Raw genomic sequence first — 17,721 nt, forward strand, 5'->3', positions numbered from 1 at the left:
TTGTGCAGGCAAATTCCAAAGATAAAATTTATTTTAAGAAGAAGCTTGGTGCCTTTCTTGGAATCATCACAACTGGTAGCTACACGTTTGTGCATCTCATGAATGCACCCCCGCCCCAGAAGATGATAAGCTCCCTGAGGGCAGAGTCTGTGTTTCCTATTTTTCTTCCTATATTCCAAGCACGCAACACAGATTCTGGCCAGAAAGCATCTGTTCAGTAACGAGTGGAACTCAGGGCTTTTCCCCTCACCCGCTATGTGACCTTGTGCAAGTTACTTACACTTTCTGTGCCTCATTCTCCTCATCTATCGAGTGGGGAATACTATTTCTCACAAGTGACTATGATGAGAGTTAAATAAGCTACTATATGTCTAGAGCTTGACATCTTGGCTGTGATTTTTATTGTTGTTGCTTTGTCACTTCTCATTTAATTAATGGGTGCTGCCGTGTCTCAGGATGCCAGCACACAAGGTGGGCTCGCTTCTGTTTTGGAGCAGCATTGGTTTCTGTGAGTTACTTGGAGAAGGACCCGAGTTTACAGAGCTGCACTGGCAGTTTCACCTGAGCAGAAAAGTAGAAGCCAAAGTGATTTCTTGCAGGCAACTCATGGGGGCCTCCTGGGTCACCAAACAGCATTTCCCTCTCACCTGGAAGAAATAAGAATTGATTTGAAGCTTGTCCCATCTGAAAAGGTCTGTCGGTATCCAGAAGAAATGCATGTTGTCAAGGGTGCTTTTGGTGTTTGGTCCAGAGAGGAAGCGATTCATCGTAATTTGCTTTTCCGGGAAAGGAGGGTGATCCGGTTCCGGTGTAGGTGCGGGTTGGCGTCCCAACCCTGGTGCACCAGGCTGTCTCCCTTAGTGGCAGGAAGAGAGGAAAGTCAGGGAGCTGATAGGAGCTAGCGAATGGCGGAAAGAGACACAACTAAAGCCAACGTGAGGGTAAGAGGGGACAGGGAATAAGGTGGGAGGGTCGAGGGGGACAGAAAGAGGTTTGGAGCCAGGAAAACTGAGAACAGCGCAATGGCAGTAACGACAGTAGCTCCCACTAACTGAGTGGGGCTACAGACTGAATGTCAGTGCCCCTCCTTCAAGTTATTGAAATCCGAACCCTCCAGCGATGGTAATAGGAGATGGGACCTCTGGGAAGTGATTATGTGGACAGAGCCTTCATAAATGGGATTAATGCCTTTATAGAAGAGGCCTGAGAGAGGATCCTTGCTCCCTACGTCCATGACATAAACACAACCAGGAGATGGTCATCACTGGACCAAGAAGTGGTCCCTTGTCCAGCACTGGATCAGCCAATGCCTTGATCCTGGACTTACCAGCCTCCAGAATTGTCAGAAATACATTTGTTCTTTATAAGCCACTCAGTCCATGGCAATTTGTATGACAGCCTGAAGAGAGTGGCTGGTATGTGCCACCTGCTTTATACACTTTAGCCCATTTAATGCTCCTAAGGACCCGAGTGGGCAGCAGAACTCGTGTGTGTCAGACCTCGCCAACCTGTGGATGATGAGAAAAGTCACACTTTCCATATTCGTTTACTTAACAAGTTTTTATTGAGCACCTAACATGTGTCAGGCACTGTTCTAGGCACAGAGGGCACAGCAGTGTTATGGCTTAGAACTAAAATGTCCCTCAATGGGCCGGGATTTAGCTCGGTGGTTCTTTTACCTGCCTTGCAAGCACAAAGTCTGGAGTCCATCCCCGGTACCAAAACAAAAAAGCAAAATAAAAGGTCCCTCAAATGTCTTCTATGTTAAAAGGTGATTGGGTCATGGGGGTTTTTCGGTTATTAGTTGATTCATCGATTGATGTGTTCAGTAGCTGGATGTGCTGTTAGGAGGCAGGGCCTGGCTGGAGGTGGTCACTAGAAATGTGATGCAGAAGGTTGTATTTTTATCCTCAGCTCCTTCTCCTCCCTTTCTCTGTTTCCTGGCTTCCAGGGCTGAGCAGTTTTCCTCTGCTCCTTTAAATTGTGGGTGTTGGGTGCTTTTTTCCAAGCAACAGAAAAGAGATGAGTACAAGCAGAAAAACAGAGACCAGCAGACCGTACTTCCTGTTTTCATTTCGCTGACGTTGGGTAACAACAACGAAATACATAAACATCTCTCCTCAGATGGGGAGGAGGGCTGTGAGGAAAATAAAGCAGGAATGGTGAGTGTGGGGGTGAGCTAAGCTTGCCATTTTCAGGAGTATGGTCAGGAAAAGCCTCCCTCATCTTAGCAAAGATTTGCAAGAGGCCAAAAAGTGAGCATCTGTATACTCTGGAGCAGAGGGAGCAGTAGGTGCCAAGGCCCCAAGGCCAGTGCACGTGTGGTACATTGAGGGACAGCTGGAGGCTGGTGTCTGGGAGCCAGTGAATGAGGGAGCAGAGTAAGGGGAGGTGATGAAGTAGACGGTCTGGGGCGTTGGACCTTGTGTGTCTTAGGGTCCTCGTAAGGGGCCTGGCTTTTATCCTCAGTGAAATGGGAGGTCCACGTGGGGAAGGGTTGTGATCTGACTTCGGTTTTATGAATCCCTCTGGCTGCTGTTTTAGGAGCAGCTGTGATGGTAGGGAGGGCAAGGCAGGAAGCAGAGGATTCTCTCAGGAGGCGACTGCACGGATCCCGAGGAGAGCTGATGACCGCTCAGGCCAGGTGGCAGCAGCGGGGCTGGTCAGAAGTGGTGAGCCTCTCTCTGTACCTCACATTGGTTGGCATGCGTTCCAACCTAGTTATGCGGGGTAGGAAGCTCCCATCCTGTCCATCCATGTGTCTTCAGTTTGTACCTGTGCCCAGGGGCCAGAAAGGCAGATGCATCCACCACATGACATTGAGCTTCTCTGTCCTCCTGTTCCGGCTCCACGTGTCCTTAACCGCTGAAGCCACTTGGAGCGGTGACACTGTCACTGCTGTGCCATTTGTGGTACCTCCAGTGACCATGCCAGGGAGTCTCTTCCTGGTGTTTCTGAAGCTTCTCCTCTTGGAGGTACCAGGATGGCACTAGTGTACCTGCAAAGGTACGAAGTAGGCCACGGTGTGCTGATTTGGTCTCACACTTGTTCTGTTTGTGCCCCTCAGAGCCAAAAGCATCCGTGAATATTTTCATGAGCTTCTGGTCCTCGCTGTTCCCTCTCAGCAGAAGAACTCTCTCCAACCTCAAGTTCACCTTCTCTCTCCACCTCCGCAGCAGGCCGGGTCCTGCTTCCCAGGCTGCATGAGTGCGCAGGTGCCAGAGCACAGCCCTGAGTGCACGTGTGGGTATATCCGGGGAGCTGAAGGGGCGGGATGTGAAGGAAGCCAGCCTGGCATTGACCTTATCACCTCAGTTTCCTGGGCGAATCAATGGGCGTGCACAAAGATGAAGTGATTCTTTTTCCAAGGTTATCGCTCGTCCTTTAGTAATCTCATCTCCTGTGTAACACAAAGATGCCATATACACTGTGCCCATTTTCATTCAGATCCAAAATAATTTAATCATAGAACAGAAATTTGAAAACCGCAGCATTCGTATTTAAAATCTTAGTCGTCCTGTGGCTGTATCTGTTGCAACCCTTCATTTAGGCATTCAGCAAACATTGGTTGAGCCCCTAATAGATATCAGGCCAAGAGGCTCAATGTCTACTTTGGAAAACAGACAAGTAAAGACAGTAAGAGTCCTGTTTCATTTGGGGTATTTGTAGAGAACTCTGAGCAAGTCCTCAAGAGGAAGGGACAGTGTTGTAAGAGGAATTCAGTCCTTGCCTTTTTGAAATGAGTGGTAGAAGCACTAGCAGGAAGGCTCTGTTACAGTATCAATCGACCATGGTTTATATCTCATGTTCACCAGGGAGCAGCTGAGTGATCCGTAGTCTCTCAAGCCTCTTTATGGGCAGACAGGAGGGGCCAGCATTTGACATAGGATAAACACCTGATAAAATCTCACTACTATTGCGGAGTGGGCAAAGGAATTTGAGTATGGAAACAAACTAGAATATCTTGTCCCAATCCCTTGCTGCTTTCTGCTTTTAGCATCAGTTTAGGGGACTGGGGTGAAAGACCTCTGAAAGTATCTGGATATGGAATGGTGCTCAGTCTGCCAAGAGTTAATAAAGACTCTTATATAACCTCCTCCTTTAATCCCCGTGCAAGTTTCTTTAGTGGTAGAGTGTAAAACCTTTCATGTTTGCTAAAGACTTGCAGTTTCACATTTCCATAACAAACAGTGTCCAAACATGCTCTTTAACTTCAGTGCCCATGGAGGATGAAATCTGATGCCACAGATACTTTTCCAGGTGATTGTATGGGTCAAGTTTTCTAAAATAAAGACTTGGGATCTATAATGGGGGGCAGGAAATATATTTTTGATTATAGGACAGATTATTTGAAATCTTGCCAGCCTTCTGCCAACCCACAAGACTGAAGCTTCCTGGAAATTTGGGGACACTGATCCATTATCTCAGTAGGTTATAAACTCCCCAAATGTGGGCACAATGTACCCTTGTAAAACACATTTTCCTTATAGAACCTTGGAAATAGAAGATTTATACAGGGTACAGGTTCCTGAGTAGCAGTTTTTACAAAATACTTGCCCTGTTCCAGGAACCATGGCAAATGCTTGATAACTGTATCAAGGTTTTCATCACTATGACAAAATCCTGAGATAAATCAGCTTAAGAAAAGAAAGGTTTATTTTGGTTCACAGTTTTGGAGGTTTCAGTCCATGATAAGTTTGCCCTATTGCTTTTGTGTTAAGACCTGGTAGGAGTTTGGCAGAGAAAGCAGTTCACCTCATGGTGACCTAGAACAAAGAAAAAGTCAGGAAGGATCTGGGTACCCTCTTTGAGGTCACATTTCCAATTGCCAAACAACCTTCCACCAGATTCCACCTCCCAAGTGTTCCATCCACAGGCTGGCAAACAAACATGAGCCTTTGGAGAACACTTATGCAGCCCAAACCAATAATTATAATCTCCATGAACCCTCAAACAAACGAACAACAATTCTTTCTATGTGATAGATGCTATTATTTATTTTTATTACTATTACCATTTTATAGGCTCAACCAGTTTGAATAAGAAGCCTAAAAGCATAGAACTCCTAAATAAAAGAGGACACGCTCAAATCCAGTTAAATGTGACTCCATTCTTCTGTGCTGATCTTAGCGTCCACTAGGTTTGGGTTAGAGTTCCAGTCCTCCTACTGGCTATGAAGTTGCACATGTTGCAAAATCTTTCTGAGCCTTAATCCCCTCATCTGTGAAATAGAAAAAAGTCGACCTCTTGTAGAGTTGTTTGAGATTGAAAATACATATGAAAAGTGCCTGGCATTGTGTTGGCCAAGAATGGCCACTCCAAAATACTAGATCCTTCTTAACTCTTGATAACAATTTATAGAGAGGTTGGAAATTTTTCTGCTCTGTAAGTCTGCAGAGGGTTAACTTAGAACCTCAGGCTGTCAGCATTTCTCTGATCTTGGCACTAATTATGTACAGAAATCATTTTGCCTCTGCCACATATAATGAAAATGATTGTACAGAAATGGAATTTATCATGCAACGTGCTTTGAGAGGCTTTAAAAAAAAAGACTACCTCTATTTCCCCCACTTTTCTTTATTTCCCCCCTCCTTGCGAGATAATCAAATACAAAAGTTATATTAACCTCCCAACCACTTCAATTAAAATGCTCATCCAAAATTTGAAAACAATTAAAAAACCCATTATCTCAGATTTAACGTTGTCTGATTCTGTGTCTATTTTCTGCCGCAGCATAAATGGCAGGTAACATTATCACAGTAGGTGCCTTCTAGAAAGCAATGTCTCATTCTGTGCCCGTTGATCCCGTGGTTGCTCTCTCAGCCCAGGTCTTATTAAAAACCCACACACCCTGGTGTACTTTTGTCATATGTCCAAGTGCATCGAAATAATTGATTGTTTTAATGAGTTCTCCATCTGTCTCATTTTCACCTGCCTCTCACTACTCAGTAGTTGGTTTCAGGGAGAGGAAAAGGGCAGATTCTACACTTGGGAGGTCACAGACTCGCAGATGCCAGGGTCACTGGCTTGGATCCGCTGCCCTAGGTTTCTGGGTACTGAGATGAAATTATGCCTGCTTTCCCCACAGAAGAGCATGCAGGGAGGTGTGTTAGGTGTTATGGAGGCTGCATGGCAGGAACACAGATATCTCAACTTAGCTCAAGAGAAAGAGGACTCTCAGCTTGGGTCAACGCACATGTATTGAATGTCTATTGCATATAATATACTACATCAGACAGTGTAGATATGGTCTCTAAGGTCTGTCAGAATCAATTAAAAACTCCTTGGGTCAGACACATGCACATGCCACTGGTAGGAATATAAATTTTTGCAGCCTTCCTGGAGCATGATTTAACAATACACACCAAAGGATTTAAGAGATGTGCATTCTCATTGACTCAGCAATTGGCCTTCTAATAATTTATTATAAAGAAATAATCACTTATGTGTGCAAAGATCTAGCTATAGCTGTGCTTCTTGCAACATTTTTTAATTTAAAAAATCCTTGAAAAACCAAATTGTCCAAGATAAGAAATTACATAAATTAATGATGGCATATCTTGAGGATGGAATACTTAGAAATCATAAAAGCATATTATAGAAGAGTGTTTATTGACAGGGGGAAAGTTGATATATTATTAAGTGATGGAAAATAGTTTATCGAGAAGTATTATTTCGGTTTTCTGCAAAAAAAAAGATATTTGGTGGCATGGGAGAAGATGGAAAGGAAGGTGAGAATTCTGGGTTGTTTCCACTTTTAATTTATATGGAGGGTACCAGGGATTGAATGAATGCAGGGCCTCAGGCATACTAAGCACACGCTTTCCCATGGAGCTATACCCCAGCCTCTAGGGCTATTTTTATATTCTTGTCTGGGGCTCTTCTGCCCTGCTTTCTTAGTTTCCTCAGTGAGAATACATTATTTTTTTCTATTCAGAAAAAATTTTTAAAGTTATTTCAAAAAGGGTTACTGTGAATGGTAGCCAGAAATGGAGTGAAAACCAGAGCCGACAGGTTTGGGGCCACCTGTGTTCTCTTCCACCACGTCTGCTCTGCCAGTCTCCTCTGCTCTGCTCTCTCACTCACTATGCCTTCTGGTTCCTATACTTCTGCTTTCTGTAACTCTACCTGCTTCTTGCATATCAGAGGCTCCCTGGTCAGAAGGTGACTTCATGATCTTGCTTCTTCAGGGCCATGTCTGACTATTTCAGTTTCTGGGTGTACCTTAGTTCAGATTTCCAGGAGAAAGACTGTCCAGTTCATCTCTTCCCTACCCATTCTACGTATGTCACCAAGCTACCTTATGGAATGGCTGTGCTTCGGTCAAATCTGATTGAGCAGCTCAGCTCTAATCCGTAGAGGGCCAGGTTCGGGGTTGCCCAGGCCTATCTCTTAACCACAGAGGTTTTGTAGTTTGGGAGTCCCAAAACCAGACATCTTTAGCACAACAACCCCATCAAACAATTTAGATAATTCAAAGCCAAAATATTCGCATGGGGACCAGATCCTGTGTCTTTGTTCTCTTCTTTAAACAAGTAAACCAGGTTATTGTTTATTCTTACTGATCTTTGGGTTACGTCACAGCTCAAAGAATTTTGGGAATAGGATGTTAGGCTTATGCAGTCCACATTCCAACTAATCTAGACTTTATTCATGCTATAGATACAGACAAGGCAAAATTGCACTTAGATTATCAGAAGGGATAGATAGCTTTAGAATTTCATGTTAATGATAATAACAGCTATCATTTTTGTACAATGGCATATAACTTCCTACATGCTGGGCACTGAGATTCCCAAGTCTTATCCTAATGACCCTTTAAACAGCTTCATTGTGAGCAAGGTGCTACTATTATTCCCACCTCATAGATGAGGAAACTGAGGGTCATGCAGTTTAAGTAACTTTTCACAAGGTCATGCATGACTAGAAGATTCAGATTCAAACCCAAGACTTTTGTAATTCTAAATTCTATGGGCCTTACCACCTCTCATACCATCCAAATTGTTTCTGTCCCTTATTCAGCAAGATGTAGTAAGAATGATTGCCACCTCTCCCCAGGTCTTGGCATTCTATCCAGAATAGAGTAAGATTTTCTGGCTCAGTCTGTCCCAGGTCAGACAAGCCATATAACTGTGATAATTTGAATGTTTTTGCTAGCAAAATGCCAGTGCAAACTGGAAATTTATTAGCTCAGCAACTGAACAAAATTCTACTTCTCATGAAGATGAAATCATAGGGGTGAAGTTTATTGTCCTGCCTGAAACAACCAAAAAGTATTTATGAGGGATGATGAAATGATTTTTAAGTTATTGGACCTCAGGAGACAGATGATAATGGTCCTTGCAAGAGAAAGAGAAAAAAAGTGATGTGAGGCCCCCCCACCCAGGTTTTCTCTAATATCCTGCCTTAAAGGCTATTCCAGGTAGGGATTGAGTAAACTGCTATGTATTCTACATTACGTGGAACCGACCAACAATAAAGAATTATCTGGCCCCACATGTAAATAGCAACCAGGTTGAGAAACTATGTCTTAGAACAAAACTTTTGTGGTTTTAGTTTAAGCAAAGTTTCCTAAATCTGACACCAAAAATACAATCTATAAAATAAACCAAATTGACAAATTGGACTTCATTAAAAATTAAAAACTTCTCATGAACTAACACAAAGATTGAACAAGAAGGATCTCTTCTTATTAAAAAGCTTCTGCACAGCAAGAGAAACCACCAACAACATGAAGAGACAACCCACAATGTGGGAAAAAGTTTTTACAAGATGTTCCTCAGACAAAGGTGTACTATCTGGAATATATAAAGAATTTATAAAAAATCAGACCTCCCAAGTTTAAAGATCCAGTCCAAAAATAGGCATCTGAAATGCACAAACATATATCAAACAAATAAGTAGAAATAGCAAATAAATATGAAAATGTTCAACATCACCGGTCATTCGGTCTTTCCAGTGATGCAAATGAAAACAATGCTGAGATTCCAGTTCTCTCTAGAAAGAGTGGTTGCTATCAAGAAATCAACCAATAACAAATGCTGACTGGGTTGCAGGTGGGGGCGGGACGAACCCTTCTCCACTGTTGGTGCGAGTGTGGACTGGTGCAGCCACAATGGAAACCAGTATAGAGATTCCTCAAAAAACTAGAATTAAAGGTCCCATTTGATCCAGCTATTTCCTTGCTGGGTATCTTCCTAAAAGAATTAAGATCAGCATACCGCAGTGATGTATGCACACCCATTTCACAGCCACTCAATTTGTTATAGCTAAGTCTTGGAAATAGCCCAAATGCCCATTAAATGGTGACTGGATAAAGATGTTTTTTGAAAAAAATAAAACAAAATGGAATACTCTTCAGCCATAAAGAATGATAAACTAGAGACAGTCATAGCTAAATGGATGCACCTTGAGGCCATACTTTTAAGTGAAATAAGTAGGACACACATATGTAAATACCGAAGAGTTTCTCTGGTATGAGAAACTGAAAGTGTAAATGAGGACAAAAATGTATAATAAGTGAAATAAGAAAAAAGTTCCAAGGGGGAAGGGGAAAGAAGAGAGGAAGGGGAAGGGAAAGAAGGGTAAAAAAATACAAGAAAAGGAAAAAACAAAGTTTTTTGTCAATAGGAAGGGCTAGAGGGGTGGAGGAGAGGGAACGGGAATGGGGAAGAAAGAAAAACCAATATATGTCATGTACAGGGACAAATTCCCAATGATAAATGTGATCATAATGTATACCTAAAATGCACCAATAAAATAACTTTTTTAAATTTAAAACTTCTGCTCTTCAAAGTCTCTGTTGATAGAATGAAAAGAGAAGCCACAGACTGGAAGATCATATCTACAAGTCATATACACGTCAAAAGATTAGTTATGTAGACTATGTGAACAACTCTTCAAATGCAGTAGTTCCTTATTGAACAAATAACTCAACTAAAAATGAACAAACTTTGAACAGACAACACATCCAAGCAGGTGTGTGTACAACCAGCCCATCCAAATGTGCTCCACATCCTTAGTTACTAGGAAGATACAAACTGAAACAACAAGATCAAGATACTAGTACACACCAATTTAAGAGTAGTTAGAATTGTTGGCTAGGACATTGGGAAACCACAGTTCTACGTGCTGCTGGTGGGACTATAACATTGTACAACCATTTCGGAAGCCAGCTCGGCACTTTTTCAAAATATTGAGCTATAACCGTATGATCTAACTCTTTCACTCCTGAATATTTTTCAAAGGCAGTTGAAAGTAAATGTCCCTAAAAAAGAAAAACTATGAGAAAAGGAAAAAAAATGGAAACAAAGTCTTTGTGAATAGAAAAGAGTGGAGGGGGTGAAGGTAGGGCAGGGAGATGAGGAAAAAATAAGAACCAAGATGCGTCATGTGAAGGTACAAGATCCCAATGATGAACATGACTGTATTGTATACCTCAAATGTACCAGTAAACTTAATGGAAAAAAAGAAAGTAATTTTCCCCACAAAGACTTGTACATAAGGCTCACAACAGCCTTATCTATAATATCAAACTGGAAACAACTGACACATCTACTAATGGGTGAATGCGTGTTCATGTGATGGAAATACTACTTAGCAAGTGATGGAATGAACTGTTGATACATTTGCCATGGTATCGTGGCAGCATATAATTTCAAAATAATTACGATGAATGAAAGAAATCAAGACAAAAAGATATATGATTTCATTTGTAGAAAATACTATAGTGAGAGAAAGCAGACCAGTGTTTGAGAGGGAAAGATAAAAATAATTAGGAAGATGGTCCAGGGATTTAGCTCAGTGGTGCCACCATCTGCCTCGCAAGCACGACGTCCTGAGTTTGATCCCCATTACCAAAATAAGAATTAGGAAGAAAGCTAGGAGTTGGGGTGATAGATGTGTTCATTATCTTGACTGTGATGATAGTTTTAAAAGTGTTTCCATATGCCAAAACATCAAAATACCCACTTTAAATCTGTGCTTTTTTGCATTTTATACCACAATAAAATTGATAAATTTTTTAAAATTAAAAATTTTGAATATACCTTTTTAGAAAAATCAGTCATGAGATGAAATCTGGCTCCTAGCATGTCTGTGTTGTGCAACTCTGCTTTTTCTGGTTTTGTACTCTCTCCTACGGGAGCTGTCCTCATGTGGTCAATGGGGCTGCCGCAATTCCTGAACTCGAACCTCCCAGATTCAAATCCAGATGAATTGTGCATCTTTTTTCCTAATGTTCCTCATGAAACTCTGAATTCAAAAGACTCATACTTCAGTGATATATGTGCACCCATGTGCATAGCACAATTTGTAATAGCTAAAACTTGGAAGCGGCCTAAATGCCCATCAATGGGAGACTTGATAAAGAAAATGTATTGTTTTTTTTTAATAAAATGGAGTACTACTCGGCCATAAAAAATGAGAAATTAGAGACATAGCTAACTGGATGCACATTGAAGTGATACTCTTAAGTGATATAAATAGGACACACGTGTAAATACAGGATAGTTTGATGTCAGAAGCTAAAAATGTAAATAAGGACTCTAAGGTATAATGGATGGTGTGAAATAGGAAGAAAAAGGACAAAGGGGAAGTGGAAATGAGAGGGACAGGGGAAAGGAGAGAAGAGAATGGAATTAATATGAGAAAATGAAAAATAATGGAAACAAAGTCTTTGTAGGTGGGGGGGTGGCAGGGTTGAAGGAAGGGCAGGGGTATGGGGAAAAAATAAGAACCAAGGTTCAGTACGTAAAGGTACAAATTTCCAACGATGAATGTCATTATATTGTATACATTAAATGTACCAATAAAATTAATTTTTAAGGGCCGGGGATTTAGCTCAGGGATTCTGCCACCTGCCTCGCAAGTGCAAGATCCCTGATACCACCACAGAAAAGCTAAAAATTAATTTTAAGAAAATGAAACTCTGAATTCTTTCTGATTGGACCAGTTTAGGCCACATGTCCGTGAATGTACCGAGTGCTGCCACCAAGTGACACTCTGATTGGCTCAGGGATTAGTATGAGGCCTGAAGACTCATGTTCATTCACAAGTCTGTTCCTTTCCGGAAAGGTAGTGGGCAGAGTGGTGACCCTGAGAACGAAGCTGTCAGATCTCAGACTGCGGGAGCGTGACAGATGAAGGGTCTCAGCCGCTGTGTTCCGAAGTCTGTGACTGTGTTTAAGCAGAGGCCACATTTCTTTGTGCTGCTTCCAGAAGTGGCTGAGTACAGCAGGAGCCCTGAGGCAGTCCTGACCTTGGAAGTCGCAGGACTCCCCTAACAGGTGTCTTTGATTCAAGGACTCCTTAGTGGCCTTACTGAGGGCCTTCCCTGGGTGTGTCAGACCCTTCCACCCTTCCCTTGAGATCAAACTCCTATCAAAGTGACGGCTCTCCCAGGTCCTCCTAGATCCCTCCCCTTTCTCTCACTGCCATTCCTGCCCTAAGAAATTTCTGGCTCGTTGGATTCCTTCTGACGTCTGATTCTCAGAAGACCCAAATTAACACAGATGCTCGAAAGTGACGAACAGATCTCTAAATCTCATCCAAAGTTGTAGAATTTTCCAAGGAAATTCTTACTCCCTATACTGTTTGCCTTGTGTCTTTGGTTAGACAAACTGTAAGGAAGGCAGAAGCCTTGGAGTTGATATAGCAATATTGACTTATTTGCAGATAACCCTGCCTTGTATTTGCCAAAAGATCGATAATTTACAAAGCACTTTGAGGTACGGAACTTTATCTGGTCTTCGCAAAACCCAGTTAGGCAGGTGGAACCACTTGATGTGAGTCACAAGGAAACTGAAAATGAATTCTTCAAAGTCTCATAGATTCATATGTCACTGTTCTTCCTAAAGGTTTTAATGGTTTCCCTTTGCCTTCAAGGTAAACACTGCACATAAATGGAAACAAAGCTTTCACAGATGGGGAGGGTTGGAGTGGTTGCAGGGAGGGCAGGAGACTGGGGAAAAACCAAGGACCAAGATACATCATATAAAAATACGAGTTCCCAGTGATGAATGTCAGTGTATTGTACACCTAAAATGTGCCAATAATGGAATTTAAGAGAAACAAGATAAACACCAAACTATTAATGGAATGCAAAATCTAGAGCCCCGGATATACAGATCTATGTTTAATGTTCCAATAAGGCCACATACTATTTTGCCTTCAGGTCTTTGCGTCTACTGTTCCTTCTTTCTGAGACTCCCCTTTTCCTGACCTAGTCTGTGTATCAGTCACTCAGTCTTTATTCCCTCTCTCTGTAAGAAGCTATTTTAAGACTGAGATATGTGCTCCTTTGGGCCCAAGGCCTCCTATTCTTAAAAACTTCATAGCAACTACAAACTATGTTGCAGCTGACACTGTAATTGCTGCCCTCGCAACAGCTCGCTAAGTAGGAATGATTGTCACCAGTTAACAGATGAAGAAACAGAGTTAAGAAAGTGGAGCAGATTAGAGTACTTTAGAGGGACAGAACCGATAGGATAGATAGCTAGATTTATTAACTTAGTATAAGGAATTGACTCACATGAATTCAGAGCCTGGTAAATCTCAAGATCTGTAGTAGGTAAGCTAGAGACCCAGGAAAGCTGCAGTGTAGTCTCAGTCTGAGTCCAAATGCGTGAGAACCAAAACAATTGGTGGAGTAAGTTCTGAAAGCCAGCATGCTTGAGATCCTAGAAGCACTGTTGTCTTAACCCAAGTCCAAAGCCAAGAAAGACTAATATTGCAGCCCAAGTGGTCGGTCAGGAAGCAGTTCCCTCTTACTTCACCTTGATGGTCTACATAGGTTTCAAGTGAATGGATAGAATTCTCCCACATTAGACAGCATCCTTTTCTTTACTTAGTCTACCAATTCAGATGTTAATCTTATCCAGAAGTACCCAGAATTGTATTTAGTCAAATGTCTGGGCACCCTAGGACTCAGTCAGATCAGCACACAAAATAACTGCCCGAGGTTGATGACAGTATGTGGAACAGAGTGAAACATAGAAATTTTGTCTCTGAGGCTCTTTTTACAAAGCCATGTTATTGTCCCCTTAGAAAAGACAGCAGGGGGCAGTGACACCCCCCATTATCTATCTATCAGGACTTTCCATACATGTGGAGCACATTCTTTATGCCCGGCTCAGCATTCTACTTACATTCCCATGACTTTGTACTGTCATTGTAGCCAGATGCATGAATGTTTGAGTGGATATATTCCTAGTGCCAGAGAAGATAACTCACTTATTAAAGATTTAAACCCAGACCATCTCACTCTGCAGCCAAAATTCCTTATACCATATCATCCTTTTTAAGGATAGTTTGTTGTCCTAACTTCCCCTTCCACAGATGCCCTCCCAGAGCTTGACTTTGGCTCTCCGGGGGATTTCAGGTTGGGCAGGACCTATAAGAAAGTCAAGAACCTCAACTTCCCCACAAGAACATCTGGGAAGAAGGCATCCTCCTCTGTCCAAAGCTGACTTTCCCAGCCCAGCCAGCTTTTTAGGATGCTGCTGAGCAGGCAGCTAAGCAGCCTCTGGGTGCAGCAAGCTAAGCATATTGAAGGTCAGTTGGCATCTGATCTCACCTCTTGTAGTTTGCCCACATGCATAGTACTTCACTAGGTCTGCAATATCCAGTAGTAACTTTATTGAAGGGATTTTTTTTTCTTTTCTTTCTCTCTTTAAATCTCAGCAGCAGCTGCTTCTCCATCCATGGCATATTCGGAGTGTCTCACACAGGCATCAATGTTGACAGAAGAGGGCCCCATGGCCCCAGCAGGGAAGGCTGTACAAAGAGGAGTTGAGTGAGCTCATTAGAATGGCTTCTCAGCACCCTTTGTCAGCCCCAATTACTTGGCTCTGAGCAATATGAATATGGATCAGAGAGAGGAGGGGGCTCACTGGGATTAGGTCTGCCTGATGCAGAGGCAGAGAAGAATAGTTTTAAGGCTACAAGTTCTGGAATCAGGAAAACCTGGCTTCCTGTATCATCTCTGGCTTTTGCTACTCATCTGACCTGGGAAATGGCATTCACCACCCTGAACCTCAGCTTGTTATCTGTAAGGAGGGCACCGTAATTATATGTACTTCAAAGTCTTGCTGTTAAGGTCACATGACTTAATGCATTTAGTACAGTGTGGGTACAATATAAGTGCTCAATAAATGCTGATTTCCTGTTGTCCCCTTCATAAGTAGTCACAGTCAGAGAATTGGTCTCTTTCCTACCGTGCAGGAAATGTTTCCCAAAAGTTGCTCTGCAGATTTGCTTTCATGGCTTATTGGATAGAACTGGGCCACATGTTCACTCCTGAACCAATCACTCTGGTTATTGTAAAAGATCTGCTATGATTGGCCCAGACAAGTGGTTCACATGGCCACTCTTAATTGGCATTCAAATCAAAGATTACTAAACACGTAAAGAAGCAGAAAAACACAACCCATAGAATGAGGAAAAACTAATCAATAGACACCATTCCAGAATAGACATGTACATTAAGGTTAGCTGACACAGACATTAAAACAGTTATTTTAACCATATTTTATAAGTTAAGAAAAAGCCAGGGCTGGGGCTGTATCGTGGTGGTAAAGAGCTTGCCTAACATGTGTAAGACCCTGCGTTTGACCACCAGCATTGCCAAAACAGCAACAACAAACAAAGAACAACAACAAAACAAGTTAAATATAGATAAGGTAGACATAAAAAAGGTTCCAAATTGAATTTCTGGACTTGAAAATTATAGTGGGCAAGATGAAAAATACACTACTGAATGGCTTCAGTAACTGATTAGATACTACAGAAGAAAAGATTAGTGAACTTGAAGGTTGAGCGATAGAAACTACCCAAAGTGTAACATGGAGAAAAACAAAAGAGTTGGGAAAAAACATATACATGCGAGTAAGGACTCTAAGGAAGGAAAAGAGAGAGGTGAAATTAAAAAAATGTTTGCAAGGAAAAAAGCTGGAAAGTTTTCATATTGGGTAAAGCCTCATTTGAGCCCTGGCTAGGCCATCTGCCACCGGTATGAACTGGGTATCCATGGGACACATTATTCACCTGCTCTGAGCTTTATTGAGGAGTCAAGGAAAGCAGTACCTACCTTCTAGGGTTACTTCAAGGAGATGCTGTCTGCAAGGTGTTTGATGCATGATGAACCTGACATAGGGAAGGTTTGCTGTTGTTTTTGTCGCAATCTTTTGCAGGCTTGGCCTCCCATGGTTTAGAGATATTCTAATGTTCACCCTTTGGTTCATTGAATAATAACTGACCATTACTGGGTGTGTTTGATCTCCCAGGTTCCGAGCTACTCTGGTGGGATTATTGTTGCAGGTGTCTTGCTCCTGGGGCCATTCATATTCAAAGAGCTGCTAAGAGTGGACAAAGCTTAGCCCAAAGGGGTGAATTTCTAGTAGCAAGATTTGAAGCACTTTTATTTGTATGAACTTGTTAAGGGTTTTTCCTAATCCTCTGAGGAATGTGCACCCCTCTGTTTTGTAGATGAGAAAATGGCACCGAGGGTTAAGTAGCTTGTTCCAGACCACAGTGAGCTGAACCGCTGAGTCTTGCTGATTGCTGAAAGGCCCTGATCATAGCTACTTCATCCTCCTTTTATAGTTTGAAAAACCAAGAACCAGAGAGGCAGAGAGTCTTGCCAGAGTTTGTGCAGAAAGTCAAGGTCAAGTTCGGAGCTCTTGTTATTTCATTGTAGTCCTTCCAACACCTTTAATGTCCTGAGCTCAGAAAGTTGAATTCCTAAGCAAAGCTTCCTTTCTTGTCTCCTCTTTTTACCTCTTCTTGCAGATGAGAAGCTCCCTTAAATCGTGTCCTCCCCAGCCAGCTCTGATGGGATTATTCACGCAAACATCTTACTCCCAGGACCTTCTGTATTCAAAAGAGCAGCTGGGGTGGGTGAGGCTCAGCCTAAAGGAGAGAATTTCTCGCGGCAAGATCTGAAGCATGTGTGGGGCAGTGCGTCTCCCTGGCATCCAAAAGTGCACTCATCATTGATTCCTTCTTGCTTTATTCAGTCAACTTGCGAGGCCCTTCCAGGGACCAGGGCCGTAGCTTGGCGAAGGTGATGTAAAAGTGAAAGTGAGCGAGATGAACAAGCTATTGTTCAGTTTTTAGGGGAAGGCACAGAAGAGATGGTGACGATGGCAGTGATAAGGAACCAGACAAAATGCACACTTCCTACCTGGGAGCCATCGGAGCAGGCTTCCTTGAGGAGGTGACAAGAGAAATGAAAGACCCGATACGAGGACTCTTTCCCACTCGAATATGAGTAGAGACTTCAGATGGTTCCTACACTGCCGCATCTCTAGCAGTCAGAATAATGCCAAGCATTGCAGGTACTCAATAAATATTTGTTGAGTGAATGCATAGGGGGAAAAAAAAGACCCAGGAAAAGATACTAGGCCAAGTGAACAGCATATACAAAGCCCCAGAGGTGCAAAGGAGCATCATATGTTTAGGCATGGTAGGAAGCTTACTATGGCTTCAGGATGGGGTAAATGGCAGGTAGTAAATGAGCCAAAGCTGAGGATCAGGAAATAAAAGTCCTTTCTTGAGCCACAGTTTATGTTGGACTTGGCTCACGTGTCAATGGGAAGTTTAGTTTTTGACAGATTTTAATTTGAGCTATGACAGGAGAAGATTTATGCTTTAAAAAGATCATCGTAGTGTTTGCATAGTTTTGCAGGGCCCTGGGTTTCAGAGGGAGAGAGAGGGAGGGTG

Source organism: Fukomys damarensis, unplaced genomic scaffold, assembly GCF_012274545.1.
Source record: "Fukomys damarensis isolate Sample0158 unplaced genomic scaffold, DMR_v1.0_HiC HiC_scaffold_12, whole genome shotgun sequence".
NCBI classification, from domain to species: Eukaryota; Metazoa; Chordata; class Mammalia; order Rodentia; family Bathyergidae; genus Fukomys; species Fukomys damarensis.